This window comes from Myotis lucifugus, unplaced genomic scaffold (genome assembly GCF_000147115.1).
Source record: "Myotis lucifugus unplaced genomic scaffold, Myoluc2.0 scaffold_17, whole genome shotgun sequence".
Taxonomy (NCBI): Eukaryota; Metazoa; Chordata; class Mammalia; order Chiroptera; family Vespertilionidae; genus Myotis; species Myotis lucifugus.
Genome location: NW_005871065.1, coordinates 2,109,803 through 2,136,771, shown reverse-complemented (window position 1 = coordinate 2,136,771; position 26,969 = coordinate 2,109,803).

The window sequence follows — 26,969 nt, the reverse complement described above, 5'->3', positions numbered from 1 at the left end:
GGGCATTTGGGAAGGTGGTGGAGTTAATGAACATGCCGGCCTTTAAGTGCCTAAAAAAAGTCATCTAACAGATGGATTATTGCATATAGAAGAACATGACTCAAAAGCCCTCTCATCTTTGGCTGTTTTCTAAATCTCAAAACGTAAAGCATATCCCGCTCTTGTATTGCTCTCCTCTGTATTCCTACTTACCATGCACCTATCCCTCACCCTCAGTAAAGGCTACTATTTGCAGCCCCAAAGTGTCCTCTATAAGGTTACATAATGTAATGCCCACATCATGTGGCTTATAACTGTGATGATCCTTCTCAGAATGAAGTTACATTTGGAAGCATTCTAAATGGCTTAGAACTTCTTAGTTTAACTGTGTATCCATACAGATAGGAATCCCTGATTTAATTAAATCATTCTCCATCTGTGAATGAGTGATTACATCACGGTAATCCAGATGTCAGTGTTTCCTTTTTCTAAAGTCACTTCCCTCTAATGTATTTGAGAAAAGGAGGTTGATCTTTGTAATGTCCTGAATTCCTCCCAAACTGCCGCTTCATTGGAACACTTATGCTCACAGTGGTAGGTAGGTACTGTTCACCTTGGTGATGGTCATAAACTGAACCTTTAGGATCTACTTTCTATATAGATGAAAGGATTTTACATCCGCATGGGCATCGGAAATGTCCTCTCACTGCCCCAACTCACTACAATTGTGAGTGTCAGACTTGCTGTGAGTTCACAGAATCAGAGTTTACATGACAGGAAATGCAGCAAAGTAATACTGCATATTGGGTCTCTCCACTCTCACAATACCTGTGGCAATACCATCTCTGGGAAGTGAATATGGCCAATGCCTTCTACCTACTGGCTCTTGCTTTCTTACATACGACTCAAATCTCACTCTCACATCTACCCAACCCCTACACACACACACCCACACACACACACACCTAAATTTTCCTGTGCTGTATCATTTCTCACCTAAGTACAAATTTCTAATGCAGAGCAGTAACAATAACTCCTTTGGGTCAAAAAATATTCTCAGGACCTCATCTTCCATCTCCATGTAGCTTACCAACATATTGTCATAAACAACGGCAATCCCTCTCCTTAAACAGAGCTCTATTTTTATCTGTTAAAATAATGCATTTTCAACTTTGTGCTTCACTAATGTCACAGTTGTCATTATTCATTATGATTATGACTATCTATTCATGTGCAGTTTATAAATGTAAGAAAGAATGTGGGCTACCGAAAATAAGAGAATACAGACTCTGGCATACCTAGATTAGTGATAATGTAGGCACAATTATGATATGTTGGTCTGTTACATCGTTTTTATTCCTTTAGGTTTCACATCGCATGATCATGAGCATTGCACCTGGAAATCTCCTTTGAATCTAACTCTGAGTGAATCACCTTATCCAAAAATGTAATTACAGATTTTGAGGATTTCCTTCTCTATTTTAAAAATTCAACTTTTCAATGAATTCTTTCCAAGTTTGCTTTTGTAATAGAATAAATGTATTTTCTTAAGAAAAAAATGTTGTTTTTTTTTTTAAAAAATATGTATTTGTATTGATTTCAGAGAGGAAGGAAGAGGGAGAGAGAGATAGAAACATCAATGATGAGAGAGAATCATTGACTGGCGGCCTCCTGCACACCCCCCACTGGGGATCAAGCACACAAGCCAGGCATATGCCCTTGACTAGAATCGAACCTAGGAACCTTCAGTCCACAGACCCACGCACTATCCACTGAGCCAAACCAGCCAGGGCTAGAAAAAAATGTTTTTAACTTTTAAAATAATTTACAGATGTTTCACTTATTTATTTAACAAATACTACAATTCCAAAGACATTTTTGCCAGAGTTAAATGTGTTGATCAGAGCAGTGAGTTCAGAATAGTATTATTTTTTTAATAGAGGTATTATATGATTTCCTTTAAAAAGCCACATGGCATTATTTCATGGGTATATGTTGATTTTATTTAACATTTTTTGATAGACAATATAGAATTTATTTTTACAGAGCAGAAAAGATTTTTTAACTTTGAAAGTTTAAAGTTATGTAAAAAAGTCAATAACTCATGATATTAAGCACTAATATTATCTTTAATTATTGGCACTGATTTACTCTTCTGTATTTAATAATGAACCTATTTTAAAAATACATATCCTAAAAGGCTATAATTATAAGAAATTAAAAACAGTACTGTACCTCCCCCACCCCATTTTTTTTTTCTGCTTTGGACCATATGGTTTAATTACATAATCATGATATCCGGGTTCCTGACACTCCAATCCATTCATAGTCTGCTTTTATATTTTTCAAGAGTTATTTAGTTATTTTTAATAGTGTCACAAACTCCCATGGTTTGGTTCGATCACTCAAAACAAAAGCTAAGAACTGAACAATAACATTAATTATGCAGCTTCCGTATCACAACCACTTTAATTCCTAATCTGAGGTAAATGATAACTTAAACTCCATGTTCATTACATCTTTGCTTCATTTCCTAAAAATTATGAAAGAGTGTGTTTGTTTGTGTTTAGTTGTCTTTAATTTTAGAACTACATTATGCTGCATATAGACCTTCAGGCTTTAATTGTTTCACTGATATGACTATATTGCTGCCAGTAACTGAAGTTCATTTCTTTTTTTTTCCAAAGCACTTTTTTGAAGTATTGTTGCCATGTAAAAATTTGCATATGTTTAATGTGTATAAAACAATAAGTTTCGGCCTTTTCTGAGTAGCTCAGTTGGTTAGAGCATCGTCCGGATACACCAACGCTACAAGTTTGGTCCTCAGTAAGGGAACATACAAGAAGCAACCAATGAATGCATAACTAAGTGAAAAAACAAATCAATGTTTCTCTCTTTCTCTCCCTTGCTTGGTCTAAAAATTAAAAAAATTAAAAAATAAACAAAAAACCTCAATGAGTTTGGGAATAATTATATACCTTAGAAATAATCACCCCAATCAAAGCCATAGGTATATTCATCACCTCCCCAAATTACCTCCTGCTACTTTTATTATTATTTAAGAATAATTAAGATCCAACCTTTAGAAAATTTTAAGTATACAAAACAGTATTATTAGCTATAGGCACTATGCTGTATAAAGAGATCCAGACGTTATTTGCCTTGAATAACACTAACTTTGCATAACCACAACTCATATGTATGAAGGGATGCTAGGAGTGAGGTAGCTGATACAGGTATAATTTAAATAGTTCCTGTTTTATAGACATTGATTCAGGAAAGATCATGAACTCTGGTTTTTGAGAATAAAGTAGCTTTTTTGAGGATATTAAAAATATCTAGATCTGAACATAGAAGCAGAAAAGAATCTGTGTCTTGTATATTATACTGTGGTATGTAGTTATGAATCTTGAAAATGCTGTAGCCATTTGTAAACACTTTGAGAGCAAAGCTACCCATAGAAGTAACCCATAGAGGATAACAGAGAAATAAAGCTCATGCTATTGAATTAAAATAACCCGAAGTCAGCATTCCATCTGGACTTCCAATACATAGGCCAATATATTTCTTTTATTTGATATGCCAGTTTGAATTAAGTTTATATTATTTGTAGGTGAAAACAGATTAAATGATACAGACTGCAAAGTGAAAAATGAGAGAACTTTGTGAAGAGCTGGAGAAAAATAATAGCATTAGAGGAAGCAGTATGCAAATGTTGTGAGTTCAAAAAGGTCTTGCATGTTTAAAGAAAAAAGAACATCCCAGTGTCAGCAGTATAACAGGTAAAGAGGTACTGGTATTATGTGAGGTTGGATAGCAAGGCAGAACCACATCATGCAAGCAAGGTCATAAAATCCATGATAAAGGGTTTATATTTTATCAATAACTAGAGGCCCAGTGCAGGACATTTCTGCACTAGGGGGGGTGAGGGGGGTTTGGGGGGAGGACTTAGCCTGGCCTGCTCCCTTTAGCAGTCTGGGAGCCCTTGGGGATGTCTGATTGACGGCAGTTGGACCTCCAGAGGCTCCCGCCACCGCCGCGGGGCTTGCCAGCCATCAGCCCTGCTTGTGGCTGAGCAGCACTCCTCCTGTGGGAGTGCACTGACCACCAGGGTGCAGATCCTGCATTGAGCATCTGCCCCCTAGTGGGCAGTGCGCATCATAGCAACCGGTCATTCTGCCGTTCAGTCGATTTACATATTACCCTTTTATTATGTGGGATAAGCCATTGACATAGGTTTAACGGTGAAGATTATAGTGTTTTTGTTTTGTTCTGTTTTGGTTTCAATAAATTACTCCTATTATTCTGTCAGACTCTATTGGAGAAGTATAAAATAACTTGGAAAAAGGAAGATAAATTTGAAAGAATAATAGATAATGGTGGCTTGTTAATGTCAGTAAAAGTCAATAGAGATGGTCAGAATAAAAAAATATCTTTAGATGGAAGAAATATAACTATTAAAATAGTAGAGATAGGCCTGGCCAGTATAGTTCAGTGATTGAGCATTGACCTATGAACCAGAAGGTCACAGTTTGTCCCAGTCAGGGCACATGTCCAGGTTGTGGGCTTGATCCCAAGTTGGGGGTGTGCAAGAGGCAACTGATCAATGATTCTCTGTCATCACTGATGTTTCTATCTCTCTCTCCCTCTCCCTTCCTCTCTGAAATATATATATATAAAGTAGAGGTAGAATAAGAAGGAGTAGAATGAATATTTCTGAGCTGACTCAGGGTGGTTGGGTGTTCCATTTTCTAGTGTGGAATTAGGTGCCCTGTTTTGAATATATTACCCTTGAGATTTTTTCCACAGATCCAAGTAGAAAGATAACAAACAGATAGTTGGGAAGGGGGGGAAGTACAACTGAAAATGAGAGATACTGGCTAACGGTGCATTTGAGAGAAAGACCAATTTTTAACACTATTTTGAGCTTTGGCATTGGTAGTAATCTCATAGGGAAAGATTTTGGACCAATCAAAAGGAAGAATTCACAGGGTAAATTCTTGGGAAGCTTCAATGTACAGAATTGTGAATAGAAGAAAGAGCTAATAACAGAGGCGGAGAATGGATGTTATTTCGAGAGAGTAAATACCAGGAGGGAAGGATTCCAAATGAAGAAGGACTTTCAATAGAAGGGAGTGGCCACTAATATTAAAAGCTGCAGCAAATTCTAAGAATCTGAGGGTAGTGGTGTGTGTGTGTGTGTGTGTGTGTGTGTGGTTTGTTGTTGTTGTTGTTGGGCACATGGAACAGAGAAATGTAGTCACAAAAATCAGAGGCCAGTTTGCTTTTTTTTCCAAAACAAAAAATATATGTAAAAAAGTAAGGCAGTTCTTAATACAGAACAGTTATTTGAAAATTTCTCAGGAATGGGAGCCAAATGAATAACAGGAGATATGTGAGCAAGGTTTTTTGTTTTCCACAATGAGATTTAATAGAGCTTGATGGCCTATTTGTTAGAATATGGGTGCATAAGAAGAAAAGATCAGCTGTGTATATGGATAGAGAGGATAACTGAGGGAGGAGGTCTGTGAGAGAATAAAGAGTGGGTGAGATCGGGCTCTAGAAGAAAAATTTGTAATTTCTGAGAATATGGAAATATCCCATTTTAACAAGAGAGAAGCCAGATAAACCAAGCAAAGAAACAAGTTGGAATTTTTCATATTATGTTAGGAATATAAGGAAAGGTCCATCTGATAGCTTCCATTTTTTAATGAAATACGAAGAAAGGTTATTGGCAAAATATATATAACGAAGTTTGAGGGAAAAGGAGACGTTATAACATAGATATATCAGATCATAAGGAAGTCAGCTTAGGCAGCCAACATTGATTCAACATATGTTGTTGAGATAATGAATTTAAAATTAAATTACCAGACCCTAGTTGTGAGATTTACTTCAGTAAAGATCAACTTCTTAGGTGAATGCATGGGGAATGCAAACAAATACCATCCAATCTCACTTACATGTAGAATCTAATGAACAAAGTAAACTGATGAACAAAATAGGACCAGAGACATGGATGCATGGAACAGACTGACAGATCTCAGAGAGGTGGTGAGGGGGGACTGGGAGAGATTAGCCAAAGAATATATATACATATATGCATAGCCCTTGGATACAGACAACAATATAGTAAAGGAGGGGGGTGGAGGCTGGACGGAGGGGTGCAAAGGCGGGAAATGGAGACATCTGTAATAGTAACAATAAAAAATAGGTTTTAAAATATTTTAACCAGGATTGGTATGAATAAAATGAGGAAGATGAGAGACAAGGGGAGAGAAGAGGTAGTTCAGAATGTTAGCAAATATAAGCAAACATAAATAAATGTGTGGGTACCCAAAGGAGATGGAGCCAAAGCAACTGAAATCCCACTGAGGTTAATTATTTGTCATTGCAGTACGATAGCAAGCAATGGGACAATGATCAGAGAATCGGTGCTTGAAATGATTTCAGATGTATAGTTTCTGGAAGAAAGCAAGGCCTTGGCTTTTATCACAAGGTGGTAGAAATATTTTCATGGGTAAGGAGTTAACCTCTTTCTATATCTTATGTGTGTGTTTTTTCCTCCATATCAGCAAAACACTGTAATTTACTTAAGCTATCTTTGTTTTCAACAAAAATAATTTTAACAAACACAGAAATAGAAATATCCTACTAATATATACACTGTAAATTGTATTTGCCAGGCCACCTTGGCTGAAAAACGAGTGGAACAATAAAATGGGGAATTTGTAAGAATTGAAATTGAAGTCTTCTCTGAGGTAATAAACTTAAAAAGCGAAGTCCCTCTATGAACAGTCCTATCTCTCCTAAAGTGTGCAAGATACTAGTATATATATTATCTATGAGTTTACCAAACTTTTCTAGAATCTAACTTTTATATTCTGTACAACAGGAGCCATTGAGTATCTTTCTCCTCACCTTCGTTTCTGAAGCTCCAAATGATGCCCTCTTTTGATTTTACTAGAATTTGCTTAAACAATATAACTGTTTCTTTTATTATTTTCTAAACTTCAATTGTCCTTCTTCAGTTTTGCTGTTCTACATGAAAGTTTGGTCTAATGATGTCTCTTCTCAAAAATAACCTCTCCTATGCCTATGCCTTTTACTACCCTTTTTGGCTAGCTTTGATTTTCCCAGCTCCCCATGTCTCAAGAAAAGTCTGTCACCAAATACGCTCATAATTCTATTATGTCAATATTTTGCTTTGCTTTTCAATCCTGCTTAGCCTAGAAACAAATATGAGTTTGCATTCTCAGAGGTAATATGGGGACCTAAATATAATAGGTACACGAAGGATATAATCCTATACAAATACAGATAGATTTAAACATAATGGAGTTGATGACAAGTGAAAGCCTGCTTTCTATATTTGCATACTACAAAGCAACATATAAAAGAGGAAAACATAAAAACAATTTAATTGTAGCATCCTAGAACTTCAGAACTGTTCGGACCATTAAGGATGATACCCTGTGGGAGTATCAACAATAATTTAGATCTTATTATCAGACTGCGAGGGCTCCAGTGCTCTAAGCATGATTTGCAATTTAAGTAAATTAACCTCAGTTCTGTAGTCAAGCATCCCTCTAAGATAAAGCCTCCTCTCTGGCAGTTTCAACTGAGCATGGTTAATAAGGAAAGTGTAGCATTGCCCATGCAGCTGTTCTTTTTGCAATACTTGGAGTCAGAGAAGGAAAAGTTAAAGCAATGAGCTACAGTTTAGCCACAGCTGGAGAGAAATCTTTTTAGTTTGTAGCTTTTTATTTTGAATTTGTATTAAGTATGGTGCTGGCTGACTTCTAAGAGTCCTACAGAGGCTCTATGGGGGAAACTTTACAGATCACTGTTCAGACTGAATAAAGATTGTAAAGATTACTTACTCAGAGCCAGTAACTGGTGATAAATCCATGTTAAACAGATGGCAGCATGATAAATTAGACATAATCCAGAGCTTTGCCTTGCGCTTAGAGAAATATGCATGTTCTAGCATGAGGTTCATGACTTCCCAGCATTTGAACTTTTATAGAATGACAGCTATAAACAACATAGTAAATCTATGAATAGGTCTAAATCCTTATGCAACGAAACCACTAGTTCTTAGAAAACTGTCCACCCCCAAGCATTAATTCATTTTTGCTATCTCAAAAACTGTTTGATTTGTTAAACAGTTCAGTTGCCACCAGGTAAACAAGATTAGAAACTACTTTCTAAAAATTAATCTTTTGTTTTCCAGAAACCCCATAGGTGATTCATGGTTTATTGACACAGAATATTGGCCAGCTGCTTCTCTAAATATAGGCTAAAGGAGGCTGCTTGAAAGATAAAAGGGTGAAAAGTAATACAGAAATGAATCTGAAGAGAGGTGAAAAGGAAAGCTTCATATTTTCAGTCCTAAACTTGTTTTTCCCCCATTAGCAGTAGAGAAACTTTCTTACATCTTGAGCTTTAATAATAGATCATATGCTTTAATGCTGAACTTGTACTGAAACATCCCACTTTCCTTCTATGATAACTTAAAATTCTGAAATCAAGTGACGCTTTCATTGTCATTAAATATGTGTATGAGTGTGCAAAGTGCACTGAACCTTTTATGCCCGGAGGCTTTTTCTGTCCATCTTGAGAAAAATGTTCCTATATATCAATCTGCTTTCATGAAACTGGTAATTGGTAGTAACACCATGTTAAGTGAATTTAAATAAGAAATTACTACTATTTCCCCCCCAAAAAAATATTTTGGGAGATAAGGAAGCTATTGAGGAAGAAAGAGAAATATGAAGAAACATCTTAAAATAAAAATGATGTATTACATTATTTTGTTCTTTAGGCAGGAGTTGGAATTTCCATTGGAAATTCAAGAATGTAGCAAGAAAATTAATAAGGAAGTTACTTAACAATGCCAAAGAATTAATGATAGCAGGTCTATTGATTATCTTCAAATATAGTATACCAGAATATGTAGTCTTCAAGCAGATATGAGTAATGAGTATTTTGGGGGGGTGAGGGTGGTCTGACATAGGTTTAAAATTGGGATTTATAAAAAGTAGCAAATAAAGTTATTCCAGTATTTTGATTATTGAAAATGAGGTGTTAAATTATAGCTTTGCTAACACCTTTCTCTAGTTTTGACCTTTCTCTAGTTTTGAAATGTGGAAACTCAGGTTATTAATTTTAGATGTTTTTCCTAATGTATACATTTAATGCTATAATTTCCTCCAAAGTACTGTTTTAGCTCAAAATATTTTTTAAAATATTTTCTTTGTATTTTCTCCTTGGACCCACATATTTATTTTATTTTTATTTCAGAGAGGAAGGGAAAGGGAGAGAGAGATAGAGACATCAATGATGAGAGAGAATCATTGATTGGCTGCCAACTGCAAGCCCCACACTGGGGATCGTGCCAGCAACGTAGGCATGTTCATTGACTGGGAATCATTCTGTGACTTCCTGATTCATAGGTGGCTGCTCAATCACTGCAGCATGCTGGCCAGGCCCGACAGATTACTTATAAATGTGTTGTTTAGTTTCCAAAAACTTGGACATTTTTAAACTATTGATTAATAATTGATTACTAGTTTAAGTCTATTATAATCTGAGAACACACTTTTTGTTATATCCTATATAATAAAAGCCTAATATGCAAATCGACCAAATTGCAGAACAACCAGTGGAACGACCGCTCACCATGATGCGCACTGACAACCAGGGGCAGATTCTCAACTCAGGAGCTTGCCCCGCCTGCAGGCCCCAAGCCAGCCAAGGCAGGTGCCAGTGGGGGCCCACTGATTGCCCTACTGGTCAACCCACAGATTGGCCCTGATTGCTGGCCAGGCCTAGGGACCCTACCCGTGCAAGAATTTCCTGCACCAGGCCTCTAGTATCTATATATATAAAAGGCTAATATGCAAAGTGTCCCCTTGGGAGTTTAATCACTCACTATGACGTGTGCTGACCACCAGGGGGTGGCGTGGAACAAAAGAAGGCCCTGGCCAGCAGCCAGCTGGCCCCGAACAGTTCTGATCGCCAGCCAGGCCTAGGGACCCTACCTATGCACGAATTTTGTGCACTGGGCCTTTCGTATTCTATAAGTGTCTTAGGGTTTGTTTTATGACTCAAAATATGGTGAATATTCCATTTGCACTTGAAAAAAAAGTATACTCTATGAATTATGGATTGAGAGGCCTATAAATGTCTATTAGGTGAAGGTAGTCAATAGTATAATTTATATGATCTATCTCCTTGTATAATTTACCTTTTTACCATTAAATAATGTATTTTTTAACTTCTAATAACATTTTTTATTTAGAGCATACATCATTAGAAATTAATATAATTTCAACTTTCTTCTGATTATGTGGTATTTTGTAAGATTAAATAACTTGACATATTTAAAAACACTGAATAAATATTTTTACAAATTTTATGTATTTGGGGCTAAATTGTTCAAATTTTCAGATAAAATATCTCAGTAAAATATTCATAAAAATTAACCTGGGTCCTTTGGGCAACAGACAAGGTTATTAGTCTGATCATCTTAAGTTTTTTGAAAATTTGTCAGCTAAGTACAACACAGAGATGAAAACCCAGAAATATAACCCTGAATGATCAAGATTGTTATCTTAATATCTTACATTTAAAAGAAATTTAAGTTATATAACATTTTTAAAAGTATTTTATTATCCATGTTAAGATAAGTATTTTTCCCTCTAGAAAAAGCAATATATAATTCTTAGAATACATACTTTAGTGACAAATATTCTCTCATTGACCAACTCTAATCAAGATCCTCTGAACTCGTTTTCACCTAAGGCCTATCTTTGGGCATGGCCTTAAAAGCCCAATTTTAGGAAGAATCCTGCTAAATTGGTTTAACCTGAATTCCCCACCTTTGATGTCTAAGCACCCTCAATATCTGACCAAATTCTTCATCCCTTCATCCCTGAAGTAGTATCTGATCACCCTGGCCTGCCTTCAGCAAAAATTGTTAGGTCTGTTTAGCCAGAATCCTCCATTACCCCTGATGTTTCCTCTTAGTATTTTTCCATCCACTGACCCTCCCCACCCACCTTCTTGGCTATAAATACCTACTTTCTTTATTTTATTCAGAGTTGAGCCCAATCTCTCTCCTACTGCAAAACCCCATTGCAGTAATACCTGTGCCTATGACCATAGTCCTAAATAGTCTGCCTCACTGTTCTTCAACAAATATCATGAAAAAGGTTTTATCATTAACAATGTGAAATTACATTTTACTATGATAGACACAGTACATACTTATTATATTTTGGCTGGTTTCATCCTACCATACGTAAAGTAGAGGCAGATAATCTGTAATGAGGTGAAAGCTACATACTACACCATGCTAAGTGCACAACTTGAGAAATTATCCTAGCATATGTTTGTACTGTCTTCAAATATGAAGGAAATTATGTAGAATGAGAATGTGGCCTGAAACATGTTCTAAATTTCTACCACTGCAACATCATCTCCACACATTCTCTTTGTTCCTACAAAGTTGCATATTCCTTTCAACATCATGAGTTAACTTGATTATCTTTCTCTCTCTTTCTCCTCTCTCTCTCTTTTTCTCTTTCTCGGTCTTGTCTGCTTAAACTACTTAATAAAATTCCCAATATTCTGTGAAAAGAAACTGTATTTTGGCAGGAATAAAAATTTGTACAAAATGTTAAAAAATTGCTTGTGACTTTTCATCAATTTAAGTATTTTCTAAATGTGTTTTAAGTTTAGCTATCTCAAAATTATTCATACTGAGAAACAAAACCTAAAAAGGGAAAAGAACAAAACTGTTTCAAAGTTTATAAACATTGCTTTATAATTAAAGGTATGCTCCATAAATTCTTTACACTTTTCAACTTTATTAATATTGATAGGTAATATAGTATCTATGTGTTCTCAGTCATCATTAATTATTTAAAAAGTTCTACTTCTTGTTCATCCTTTTGAAAATAGCTAAAGATAAGTTAAAAGTTAAATTTCAGTCCAAATCTCCCCTGATTAAAGAAAAATAAAAGATGTAGTGTCAATTACTAAATTATTTTTATTATAAGATATAAATAATAGATTGATTAGGCACTTATATTTTTGTAAAAGTCATCACTAATATTAAAAAATTACTATCCAGCCCTAGTGGACTTGGCTCAGTGGATAGAGTGTCAGCCTGTGGACTGAAGTGTCCCAGGTTCAATTCTGGCCAAGGGCACCTGCCTGGGTTCAGGCTCGATCCCCAGTAGGGGGCGTGGAGGCAGCCGATCAATGATTCTCTCTCATCATTGATGTTTCCATCTCTCTCTCCTTCTCCCTTCCTCTCTGAAATCAATAAAGAAATATATTTTTAAAAATGACTATCCAGAATATTCTCAAAGACTATCACTATATGGTTCTTATTTTACAAAAGAGAAAAAAGTTAGGGAGAAATATGAAAATAATTCTGAAATTATTTATATACCCTTTGAATGTCTGCAGGAAATTAAGCCTTACCCATTTTTCTCTCTTTAACCCCAAAGATCTTTATTACAGGTGTTCAAAAACAAAATTCAACTGGGTATATTTTAAAGATCTTATTGATTTTATTCAATGATTTATGCATCAGGCAGCATCCACTCTATTAGACAGAAATGAGCTCCAAAGAACTTTATAAGGAAGATAATTTTTATAGTCAGAAAGGAGCAGGAACAAGGGAGTTATACCAGACAAGAAGAGGACCGGTTACTGTCCTTATAGGGGATGGCAGGAGGCTTTGGGGTGGGTTACCTAACTAAAGTTGATCAGGCCATTCCTGATTGATTGGTTTAGGATTCCAATTCTGGATTAGCCAAAACTATAATCAAATTAAGCCTCCAAGAGGTGACATGAGGCTTACCATAAGCCACTCCATTTAGGGCCTGTTGTCTTAGGCTAAAGACCAAGAGAAATAATGAAATAACATCATCACAATAAGGATGTACTAAGGCTTTCAGGTATCCTAAAGCAAAGCTGCTAGTAAAAATAGCCCTGGATACTTCCCCAATTTATGTTAGATATTGGATCATTACCTGTGATTTCTAAGTCTCACCACAGCCCTCAATTATCACTCTTTCATACATGAGGACATTGAGCCTTATGCTTAATTGACTTGCTGGGTAGTTCACAGCTTGAGTGAGATGCATATCAAGGTGTAACATGAAAGTCTCTTATCTTTCTGCCTTAATGTTCTAGCTTCTCATTATCTGTGTGCATTTTTAAAATTCTCTTAAACTATTCATCTTGAAGCCAGATTATCTGGCCTCAACAATCTGCTCTGCATTTGCTTGTTGTCTGATCTCGGGAAAATTACTTTTTTTCAGTCCCAACTTCATCATCTCTAAAATGGGGATAATAATGATAATAATTACTTCATATAGTTTGTTTGAGATTCAAATAAGTTTACTCAATGAAGATTGAGTTAATTAATGTAAAGAATGTAGAACTGTGGATGGAGCATAGTAAGTGCTGTCTATGTGTTGCTATTATTCTAACCTTCCTATTTAAGCCTTGATTTCCTTATACAGCTTGGTTTGTAAATGAAGTAATAATAGAATTTTCAGGCTGTTTGGTAATACCGTCAGATTTTAATAACCTTCAAACATAAGAGATTCTTGCATAACAATGTTGTATAATGCTGAGAGCAGTAAATGTGTGTTTTGATAGTGATAACAGTAAATTTTGAGATAGATAACTGAAAATGTAAAAGAGGCAATTAGCTAAGAAAAGCTTCCTTTCTTTATTTTGTGCATTAGTCACTATTATGCGTCTCCAGTGTCTAATAAAACACATCATTTAGGTACTCAATATATATTTGCTAGGTTGTGTTAGAAGGATGTAACATTTAGCTCTCCTTAGAGATCAAATAAATCAATGTCCACATCCTTATTTTTTCCAATCAAATATAAATGAATGAAAATTTATCCAGGGTAATTATTTTAATTTGAAATTTGTCACAGATATGGGCATCTTTCTGACATTAAACAATAAATTGAAACACAGATGTTGCCAAAGCATAAGGACTCTGGAGAAGTAGGGCTTCCATGTTTACAATGGATATACACTTTCACTTCCAGGTAGTAAATTTCAGTATTTAAAGCCACTGAATTATTCTTTTAGTAATTATCATTACCAATAATGTTTTTTATTCAATATTACTATAGTCTTCATGATAGTAAACATAAAAAATTAACAGAAAAATATAGTTGGCTGTACTAAAAAAAGAGTAATTTGTAGTATCATATGGAATAATCTTAGAGTACTTACACTTAGAGTTAGCTGATACGTAATTGTTTTTTAAGCTTCAACTTAGGCAAAAAGTTAATTTTCCAATAAAAAAACACACTATAAAAAATCTTAATTGCTTCGAGAGTACAGATAATCACAAGATGCCCCACATGAAACACAGAAAATGTGAAACTGAGAATTACAAGGATGAGTTAGAATGTGTCTGTGCTCTGAGATACCTACCATTGCCAGTCAACCAGAACAATCTCAGTAGAGTTTGGTGTCACAGACCCACAGAAACCTTCCTCTCAACTCAGAGTCAACAGCAGTAGCTGACTCTATCCCCTTCTCAGCTGTTTTAGCTGAAGTAGCTCTGTGCAGCCACGTCAAACTTCTGAGTTGTAATAATTCTAATGCTTTCTCCATTAATTCCTAGCCCTAGGAATGGAAGCTGCTTCCAGCACTTGCTAACTCTGTGACATCTAGTATTCTTTGTATTTTCAGCTACATAAGTAACAGTGACTTAATCCTCATGCATTATTTCATTATTAATTGATAGCATATCTCTTTCCTGAAAGAACCCTGACATTAAAAGAGTCATACACCATGATCTATTGAGATTTGTTGCTGGAATGCAAGTATGGTTCAACATATGCCAATCAATAATACCACATTAAATGAATAAAGGATAAAAATCATACAATCTTGATGCAGAAAAGCATTTGAAAAAAATTCAACACCCTTTTATGACAAAAACTCTCAACAAATTACATATAGAAACACTATTCCTCAACCTAATAAAGCCCCATGAATAAAAACCACTAAGGTTATATCAGACTCAGTGGTGAAAAGCTGAAAGCTTTCCTTCTAAGGTCAGAAACAAGATAAGGTTGCTCACTCTTGCCAGTCTATTCAACATAGTACTGGAAACTATAGCTAGAGAAATTAGGTAAGAAAATAAGTGAAAGATATCCAATTAAAAAGGAAGAAGTACATGTGTCTCTCTTTGCAAGTGACATAATCTTATGTATAGAAATCCCATCAGACTCCACCAAGAAGCTGTTAGAACTAATAAATAAATTTAGTAAAGCTATAGGATACAAAATCAACATACAAAGTCAGTTATGTTTATATATACCAGCAATTTTTAACCTTTTTCATCTCATGGTACACATAAACCAATTACTAAAATTATGTGGCACACCAAAAAAAAAAAGAAATATTTTTTGCTGATATGACAAAAAATAGGTATAATTTTGATTCATTCACATTGGATGGCTATTGTTGGGTTGTCTGTTGTCATTTTTATTTTTTTTGACAATCTAAGGGGAAAGAGGTCATTTCCCCTGAGTAAACAGTCGGGTATTGCATGTTTTAAAAATTCTTGTGGCACTATGGTTGAAAATCACTGCTGCACACAAAAAACTATAGGAAAGAAATTAATAAAACAATCCTATTACAATAGCATCAGAAATCTATATATATAAAAGCCTAAGCAACCGGCCAACCAGCCGACCGGCTGGTAGCTATGACACACCTTGACCACCAGGGGGCAGACACTCAATGTAGGAGTGGAAACCACAGGCATGGAAACATGGAACAGACTGATGAATCTCAGAGGGAAGGGGGGTTGGGGGGGCAGAAAGAGATTAACCAAAGATCTTATATGCATACTAGAGGCCTGGTGCACAGATTCGTGCAGTAGTGGGGTCCCTCGGCCTGGCCTGTGCCCTCTTGCAATCCAGGAACCTTGGGGGATGTCAGAATGCCTGTTTCGGGCCAATCCCTGTAGGCCAGGCCGAGAGACCCCACCAGTGTATGATCCATGCACTGGGCCTCTAGTTATAAAATAATTAGAATAAATTTAACCAAAGGGATGAAACACCTGTACACTAAAAACTATAACATTGATGAAATAAATTTTAAAAGACCTAAATAAATGGAAAGACACTCCATATTCATGGGTTAGAAGACTTTATGTTGTTAAAATTCTATACAAACAAATGTGATCCACAGATTCAATGGAACCTCTATAAAAATTCCAGTGGCATTTTTCACAGCAATAGAAGAAAAAAAAACCTTAAAATTCATATGGAACTACAGAGGATCTCAAATCATCAAAATAATTTTGAGGAAGAAAAGCAAAGCTGGAGGTATCACACTTCCTAATTTCAAAATATACTACAAACCTACTATAATTAAGATAGTATGGTATTGTCATAAAAATAGACATATAGACCAGTGGTAGAGAAGAGAATCCCCCAAAATAATCCCAAACATAAGAAAGTCAACTAATCTTTGACAAGTGTCCCCAAAACACACAATGGGAGAAAGGATGGTCTCTTTAATAAATGCTGCTGGGCCCTAGCCACCTGTTTGGCTCAGTGGATAGCATGTCAGCCCGCAGACTGAAGGGTCCAGGGTTTGATTCCAGTCAAGGGCACATACCTCTGTTGCAGGCTCAATCCCCAGCCCTGATAGGGGCATGTGCAGGGGGCAACCAGTCAATGTGTCTCTCTCACATCAATGTTTCTCTCTGTGTGTCTCTCCTTCTCCCTCCCACTCTCTCTAAAAATCAATGGGAAAATATCCTCCAGTGAGGATAAATAAATAGCTAAATACTGCTGGGAAAATTAGATATCCATATGTAAAAGAACGAAGCTGAATCCCTATTGCACACCACTCACAAAAATTAACTGAAAATGGATTAAAAATGTAAATATAAGAGCTGCAGTGGTAAAATTCCTAGAACAAAGCATATGGGAAATGTTTCTTATCACTGCTCTTGAAAATGATTTCTTAGGTATGATACCAAAAGCACAGTTAACAAGAGCAAAAATAAAGGAGTGGGACTATATAAAACCAAAATTTCCTGTACATCAAAGGAAATAATCCACAAAATTAGAAGCCAACCTATGGAATGGAAGAAAATACTTGCAAAACATATATCTAAAGAGGGGTTAATATTTAAAATAGGTAAAACATATATACACATAGACTCATACAACTCAACAACAAAAACCAAATAATCCAAATTTTAAAAATGGGCAAAGGAGTTGAATAGACTTCTTTTTCCCAAAGGAGACATACAAATAATTATGGGGCTATGTTACTCAAGGGTAATAAAGTTCACAACATACATGATGGTGACTGTAGTTAATAATACTGTATCGCATACTTGAAATTTGCTTAGAGGGTAGAACTTAAGCATTTTCATCACACACACACACATGCACACACACGATACATGAGGTGATCAATGTATTAAAATGTGGTAAATTTTTCGGAGTATATGTGTATAAGGTAGCATCACATTATACATTTTAAATGTATACAGTTTTATTTTTCAATTATATTTCAATAGCCAGGTGGGGCCAAAGTGGATTTAGGTTTGTTTATATGGAAAATAATACAATAATCCCATATAATAAAAGGATAATATGCAAATCAACCAAACAGCGAAATGACCAGTCACTATGACACACACTGACCAGCAGGGGGCAGACACTCAAAGCAGGACCTGCCCCCTGGTGGTCAGTGTACTCCCACAGGGGAGTGCCGCTCAGCCAGAAGCCGGGCTCACGGATGGCGAGGGCTGACCGCAGTCAGACATCCCCTGAGGGCTCCCAGACTGCAAGAGGGCTCAGGTCAGGCTGAGGGACCGCCCCCCCCAAGTGCACAAATTTTGTGCACCAGGCCTCTAGCTAATATATAATAATAAAAAAATAAAATCTGTGTTTCATGTACTTACAACTGTCAATCTATTTGGTCTCACCTTGTAATGGGAAAAATTATTGGATTATCAATATTGTGTGTCTCTATATTTATCATGGATATATATTATCTGTACTTGTGCTGCTTTTGAACAATATTTTAATTACCTGCACTGTATGATGAGATATTCTATAATAAATGGTCCTTTAGTGATAGAGTTGAACAAGTAGTGCTTAAGCAGCCCCTCCAAAATCTTCTAAGGATTGATATGTTGTGTTTTTTTTCTGATGACTTCAAGAGCTCCCAGGGCTGTTTATAAATCCTTTTATGATTAACATCCCAGAAATGAATTTGAAAATAGAAAATCTGAGTTGGAATCAAAATATGCTCTGACTTTGGTAATATAAAAGAGAAAACTATGAATAGTATCAAATAAATAAATAAAGTCTTTAATATTTTTGACTCAAACTTCAAGATAATTATGTTAAAGTTACTTTAGTTTTTTTAAAATAAATGATTTTACCTTTTCTACTTTAATTTAATTGCCAAATTAAAATTCTACATTTGACATTGAGAACATTTCTTGATTTTTTTTGTTTAATTTTTTTATAAAGGCCCTTACTCTACATTTTAAAAATTCTTTAATTTTTATTTCTCTTTTTTGAGTTTCCAATCTTAATTATTATTTAGTTAGTTGGCTCCCAGTCACTGACACCATATGTTCTGTGAAGTGCTAATTACGTTGTCAAATTATAGAAATGTTTCACAAAAATGTGCTTATAATAATTTTAGTAAAATTGCTGTTTTCAAGCTAGAACTATATGAGTTTAAGTAGGAAAATGAATATGCATAGGAAAAATGGTCCTATAGATTTAGATTTTTGACACTTTAGCTTCTTAGGTATATTTATGGCAATGGGATAATGGACTTTCACTAGACAAATACACCAAAAATCTAGACTACTTACTTACTTACTAAGGATATTCACATTTTGACTCTGAAACCTGAATTTTTGTTTTATTATATGGTATTTTGATCCATAGTGCGAAGTACTACACAATGGCCATTTATATTTCACTAGAGGCCCAATGCACAAAATTCATGCAAGAGCAGGCCTTCCTTCCCCTAGCTGCCAACACTGGCTTCCCGCTGGCACCTCGGACCTGGGCTTCCCTCTGGCCACCAGCAGGCACCCGGGACCCGGGCTTCCCTCTAGCTCCTGGCAGGCACCTGGGACCTGGATTTTCCTCACAGCACCGGCTTTGTCCAGAAGGTTGTCCAGAAGGACGTCCGGAAGGACATCCGGAAGAATGTCCAGTCTAATTAGCATATTATGGATGGTTATTTGTCATATCTTATAATGAACTTGGTATTAGCATATCAGCAGACATTAAAAGTATTGATTAATATAATTATTACATGTATTTAAGCAGAAATCATATAAAGCCTAACCAATTTATTTTCTCAGTGAACCTTATTAAATCTTTTTTTTGTTATAAGATTTCTCCTAAACTGTGTTTTTAGCATGTTCACATTTGCATATTATACACTTTTTTTGCCTGTTATGTTATATTAGGAATAAATACACTGTCAACCCACAGCTATTGACAAATGAAGATACATGTACTGTACCCAAGTAATCAAGGTGTTTTATATGTGCCTTATTGCAGTAGTAACAAAGTATTAATGTAACTCAGGTCAAATTTATATAACATAACATAAAAACAACTTTAAATGAAGCAATGCAAAAATAAATAAACTTTCTAAAATTGCTGAAATACATAGGTTCATATCAATGGCCTTAGGTTTTAAATTGATCTATTTTTGATACCCTCCTTGACTTCCTATATTTATGCATGATCATGCTCTTTTTTAAAAACGTAGTTTTAGGTTCACAGCAAAATTGAGACAAGGTACAAAGGTTTCCTATATAACCCCTTCCCTTACACACTGCATAGCCTCCCCTATAATCAACATCCCCCATGAGAGCTGTACATTTATTACAACTGATGAACCTACACTGACACATCATTACCACCCAAGTCCATAGTTTACATTACGTTCACTTTTGGTGTCGTACATATGATGTGTTTGGACAAATGTATAATGACACTTATCACCATTAGAGTATCATACAGAATAGTTTCACTGCTCTAAAAATCCTCTGGGTGCCCTAACTGGTTTGGTTCAGTGGATAGAGCGTCGGCCTGGGGAATGAAAGGTCCCAGGTTCGATTCTAGTCAAGGGCATGTACCTTGGTTGTGGGCATATCCCCAGTAGGGGATGTGCAGGAGGCAGCTGATCAATGTTTCTAACTCTCTATCCCTCTCCTTTCCTCTCTGTAAAAAATCAATAAAATATATTTTTAAAAAAAGTAAAAAAAAATCCTCTGTGCTCTATCATCCTTCCTTTTTCATCATTACCAACAGTCAGGTTTCTTTGACCATAGTTCTTTCTGAAATTCTGGTAAAAATATGAAGGCTTTAGCCTTCTGTGTATTCACTGTATAGTCTTGGAGAATCTCAACACTCTTCCTGTGATGCAATACTATTAAGTACTCATTATCTACTGTTTTTGACTGACTATGGTATATTTTATTAAGAAATTAAATAAAATTTTCTTTTCAAAATATATCAATTACAAAAATTTGAGGAATATAAAATCATAATGAAGAATATCAGCCATAATATCCAGCACAGAGAGAACTACTGCTAACAGACTGGTATCATGAACTGTCCTCTCCACTGCTGCTGAATATTCTTCACAAACACTATTTTTGAGCAATGCATAATAATTCATTATTAAATGACACATTTCCTGTCTTTAGCATTCTTTTAATGACTATATTTGTACATAAATCTACAGTATATTCTCTTCTCTTTTTTCTTAGAGCGATTCTTGCAAATGGCATTTCTAAATCACAGGTCTGAACCAACTTTAAGCTTCTGGGGGAATATTCCTGAACTCTGTAGTATTTCTGAATTTAAGACAGTACCTTGACTGAAGGGGAGAAAGCCACTTATGATAAGTGACTCTGGGGCAATATTTCATTTTTTCTTGAATCCCAATCTACTGTAAAGGTACAAGGTTTCTCAAGGGCATCTCAGCTTCTCTGACAAAGATATCTAAAACTGACCCCTTCCTGAGATGCACTCCATTGTCCTCAGAGAAATATTTTCAAATTTTAACCAGTGTGTGATAAGTATTAATAAAGCTCATTAGTGAAAAGGGAAGAAAACGGACTATTCTGCTGCTCTTAATGATTTAATGATGGCTCTAATGTGTCTCCGTGACTTATACTTACTGTTAATAAGTTTTACTCCAAACTGGTTCTCCTCTGTGGATGCTGTGAAAAAAGATTTCTTTTTCCTCTGGTTTTTAGGCTACAGGTTTCTCTACGCATGTTCTAACCCACGCCACATCTGTTCTGTGTGTTCTAAGATTTCTTTACATTTTTGGTGCCTTGCCATAATCTCATTTTATTTTCATACTATTATGGGTTTAGTGTGATGTTAGTCCTTTTGGGACTATGGCAAAATATCAGAGACTAGGTAATGTAGACAACAAACACTTAATTTTCACAGTTATGGAAGTCAAAGATCAAGAACTGAGCATAGATGCCTTGTGGTGAAGGCCCTCTTCATGATTCATAATGGGTGCCTTCTTGCTGTGTTCACACATGGTGGAAGGGGATTGGGAGTTCTGTGGGGTCTCTTTCATAAGGCACTAATCCCATCATTCATGAGGGCTCCACACCCATGACCAAATCACCTCTCAAAGGCCCCAACCCCTAACAACATCAACTTTGAAGGTTAGAATTTCAATATATGAATTTTGGGGAAGGGGACAGAGATCATAGACAGTGATTTACAAAAACAATTATTGGTAGTGGATAAAAAGGATGTAGACATTTTTGTTTAAGCTAAAATCTTGAACTTAGAAATTATTACATATTTCAATGATTAAATATATATCTTCCCTAGAATTATTTTTGTGTTTCTATTTCCTATGCTTATCTTATTTTTTAATATATATATATGTATACATATATATATATATATATATATATATATACATATATACATATATATATATATTATTGATTTCAGAGAAGAAGGTAGAGGGAGAGAGAGATAGAAACATCAATGATGATAGAGAATCCTTGATCACTTGCCTCCTGCATGCCCTACACCAGGGATCGAGCCCACAACCCGGGTATGTGCCCTGACCAGGAATCGAACCATGATCTTCTGGTTCAGAGTTAGATGCTCAACCACAGAGTCACACCGGCTTATCCCATTGTTACTTACTATTTTTACTTACTACTAAAATTCATAATAGGAGTATTAAATATTCCCTTTGACAAACCAACAAGAGAGCAATCATAGCCTCAATGCTCTCTTTACTTTGGCAAAGCTATGTTCATTTATTGTTGGTTATAATTCACTGGACAGTGCCAAATGACAAAATCTATGACAGAACAGCTTGCAGTGCAACTTGAATTCATTAATCATATTTTTCTACGTGGGTGTATGTGAATGCGTATAGGGTGATTCAATTATAGATACATACATCTTACATCCAGCTTCCATTAACCATATATACATGACCACATATATGACTATATATATGGTCATGTATAAGAATATCAGTCATGACTAAAGAATATCAGTCAAGTATTTGAGGAGAAATAAAATGCATGACATAAATTTCTTAATCTCCAAACACATGGTAATTTTTAAGTTATCTTGTTTGTTTTTAACACAAATATCTTGGGGTAAAAGGAAAAAATCCACACTTCCTCAGTCATTTGAAATTTACTGGAACTTACCTTATGGTCAAGAATTTGGTATTTTTAATAGAATTTCTTTGTACACTTTTAAAAGAATGAATATTGTGTTAAGTGTTCTATATATGTCAATTGATCATTAGTCACATTGTTTAAATATTTTATAAATGTACTGGTTTTCGTTTGTTTTATCAGACATTGAGAGACATGTTAATATGTTTCATTATGCTTCTGGATTTGTCTATTTCTCCTTTTATTTCTGACAAGTTTTGCTTTATGTATGTGAACCTGTGTTAGCATTTGTCATTACTATGACATTCCCTAGAATAGCAAATCTATTGAAGAGAATTGGATTAGCCTGTCAAGATTTATTTTTCTTGCAGAGGTGCTCAGAAATTATAATTTATTAATAAACAGAAAATTCTAAAGTAGTTTAATGATTGTGAACAAAGCAGTTTTAGGTATCTCAGTTTTAGGTGTCCTTGAATTTCTTTCCTTGTTTTTATATTTATTGGATTATTTCTATACATTTGTCTACAATTATTTTTCTCTCTGAAATTCTTAGGTATTCATAGAAGGATAGGTAATTTCTATTTTTAATTTTCCTGTCTGTCTCTATCCTTCATTGCAAATAAATCACACTGAAAAATAGAGATAGATAAATCATAAGTATTTCTTTTCCATATATTAGCAAGTTCCAACACAAATCTGGTATACAATCAGTCATGTATAAATCCCAGGTGAAGTTTGTTGATCAGTTTACTTGAATCTGTTTGGGGATTTAACAAAACACTTTGGAATATTCTGTAACTGGATTTAATAGAGAAAAGAAGTTATTGTAGGGTATTTTATTTTATTTGTAAACTAGAATAACTGAATTCCATCAGTGTCAGGTATGCTATTCTGCATCGTGAGTGACAAAGGGATGTGGGGGCCTATGCAGACACTTGAACTCTGGATTTCTGCAAACCTGGGTTCCAATTTATCTTCTACTACCTACTGGCTCTTTCCAATGGGGTGAGTCTTAGTTTTCACCTGTACAAGTGAGATAAGGATATGTATTATATCAAGTAGTTGTTATATTAATGAAATAGGGTAATAGTTAATTATATAGATTTGCACTATCAATTGTTTATTATAATAAACAAGTGACATCTTTAATGTGATCCAATGATAAGAATGTGTTCAGCTTATAATATACATAAATCAATTAAATGAAAAATAAGATTCATTTGTCTTTTTTCTAGAAAATTATATATTTTTCCTTAAACTTTCCTAATGTCAGAAGTATATGCTTACATATATTTTTCTATCTGTGGTATTTTAACATTTAGCAGGTATTCAATAAAAGTTGAAATAAGCTTATTGTTCTAATTATAACTTTTAGGGGAAAGGAGTTTAAGATCAATATAATTTTAATATATTGAAAGAGAGTTGATTCTAGTGGAATGTAAAGTGTTTGCTACTTCATACTGCCAAGATGATAAGACATCTAATTTTGGGAGGCTTAGTTTCCTAGGATAAATATTTGGGGTATCTGTCTTGAAGTTAAAATATTTATTTTTTCTACTTTAATTTTAAAACTACATTAGATGTGTTCAATGAGTATCTGAGAGAAATTCTTTTGGTACACAAAGGGAAATCCATCAATTAGTATCTTATTTTCAGTAAATGAAAGTGGAATAAAGTCCTAATTACTGTATATTATACAAAAACCACAAACCACAGCTGCATCCTACCAATGATTCATTTTTAAAAGTCTGCAAGTAACTAAATCTGTTCTTGCTATTATTTTATTATTTTAAAGCCTTCATATGCATAATACATGTCTTTCTCTAATTGGTACACATAGTTACAGATTACATTTAATCATCGTTACATACCTATGGAGTGCTTATCTGTGAGTGGTGAAATTTTCATACGATACCATATATAATAAATAATGAAACATTTTACAGAATGCTAACTCTATGCAAGATTATTGCAGTCCTTCATAAGCAGTATCATATTTGTTCTTTATAAAAACATTTTGATATAGGTGCCCCTATTGTCATCATTTTATTAATGATGACACTGAGGAAGAAACAGATAAGTTTCCCCAAACCCCAGAGTTAATCCACAGCTACAGAGGGTTCCAGGCAGCTGTTCTGATGCCAAAGACCAAATGGATTCACAGTTCACTTTGTTAATTAAGATTTAAAGAAAATTGACTTCTATAAAATAATGTAAGTGTTATACATAAGTTTTTTCAACAAGTTTAAGGCAAAATAGAGTAGTACCTGGAAAAAAGCTCAATTATCACCTTCACATGGAAAATGTCATTATCCCTGAATAAAGAGATGTGAGAGAAAGGAATGAACTGCAAAGTTGATCTAATATACCTGGACCATATGACTGGTTCAACCTTTTTTTCTTTTTGGTTGAGACAGCAGGTGTGAAAGAATGATATGGTTACTCTCAACTGAGCAATTTGGCCTTCCAATCTTTAAAACCTTGATGGGAATTGCAGAAATTGGGAGGAAAAATATGTTACAAAGCTAGAAAGTACAGATCACAACTCAATGCCCAAGGGACCATGAAGTAAAGTAAATAAGTGAACCAAGATGTAAGAAAGCGTATAGAGTTGTGCTTTTAAGGAGGAAAATTGCTCCGTGCGATTATTTCAAAAGCTGTGTACATAGAGCAAAATTGAAACTATGCTAACAATATATATTTCAGATAAATGTTTTCTTCTATATAATGCCAATATATGTATATATAGAAATATATGCATATGTGTGTGTATTCATATGTACATATGTACACACAGTCTTCATGTATCATGCTTGCTTATTTTTTGTGAAGTGTGTGTGTGCATATAGTCATTGCAACAAAGGACAGGGAACAATCTTTATCTGATGCTGGAAAATGATTCACTCAATGAAATTGAATTGGTTTGGCAAAGCTAAAATGCCTGCCTTGTGTTCTAGTTAGAGTTGTTGAAAACTGAAATCTGAGACTTGGATGATAGAAAAATTGGCTACTTTTATAGGAATATAGGCTAGAAGCTAAATATGAAAACAGTCATTTTAAGAGCAAGGCAACATATAAAGGAACCCATAGGGAAGGATCAGAGACATGGGCTTAGTAAAAAGCCATATTCTGTACCCAGCATTTTTTTTCTGTTTTATGTCTTTAATTTTTTATTTGTTTTATTGAATTATTGTTAAAACCTACAGAAAAGTTTTATCCGTGCTGGGGAAGTATTTTTTGAGTGTGTCCAATTTGAGGAGACACTTTGCTATGCTGTCTTACAGGAGAATACAATATTTCATGAATATAGGAGAATTATCTGTGAAAGTAGATTTATAAACTGTAGCATATAGCACCATGGAGGGAATTAATGTAATATAAATATATAGAAATATCATATACAATCTATAGTTAATGGGGTAAAATATGGCTATGACATTTAGGTGCTTGCTCAGTGGATGCAATAGCCTAACCATATAACAACTTTCAGAAAATGGAGTAAGAATCTTCCAGATCTCAGAATCTTCTAGATTTCAGATACATAGTGATCAGAGCACCTGGACATGTGCCCTGACTAGGAATTGAACTATGACCTCCTGGTTCATAGGTTGATGCTCAACCACTGAGCCATGCCGGCTGGACCTAATTCTTTCTTGACATAACTATGCAGATGCCTAAGCGATTTCTCATAATTATATAAAACTGATTTGTCTTTCACATTTCTACCCTCTTTGTCCTTGTACATTTCCCCCCTATTCGTAAGCACTACTTCTTTAATTTGCTTAGGCAGGAGGCTTTGGAGGCATACTTGACTCCCCTCTTTCTCTCACATTTATGTTTAATAGCTCCCAAATTGTTGACAATTGCTTTCAATATACCTGGAATCCAAATACTTCTCTACTTCTCAACATACCTACATTGGTCCAAAGTCCAAGGATTTTTATTGTAAGAGTTTACAAATTTATCTTCCTACTTTCACTTACCTCTCTACCAAACTAGATGCAGCAGGGTGGTCTCAGTGACCCCATTAAAATCCAAATCACATGATGTTATTCATCTTCTCCAAATCCTCTAATAGTTTTCCAACTCCCTCAGAGTGAATTCTAATACATGTCTCAGGATTACAAAGTGCTAAATAATCTATTTCATGGCCTTATTTTTCTTAACACTGACTGGCATCTTTTCCACACATCATTGACATGTAAGGGTGTATCATATGAAATAGGTG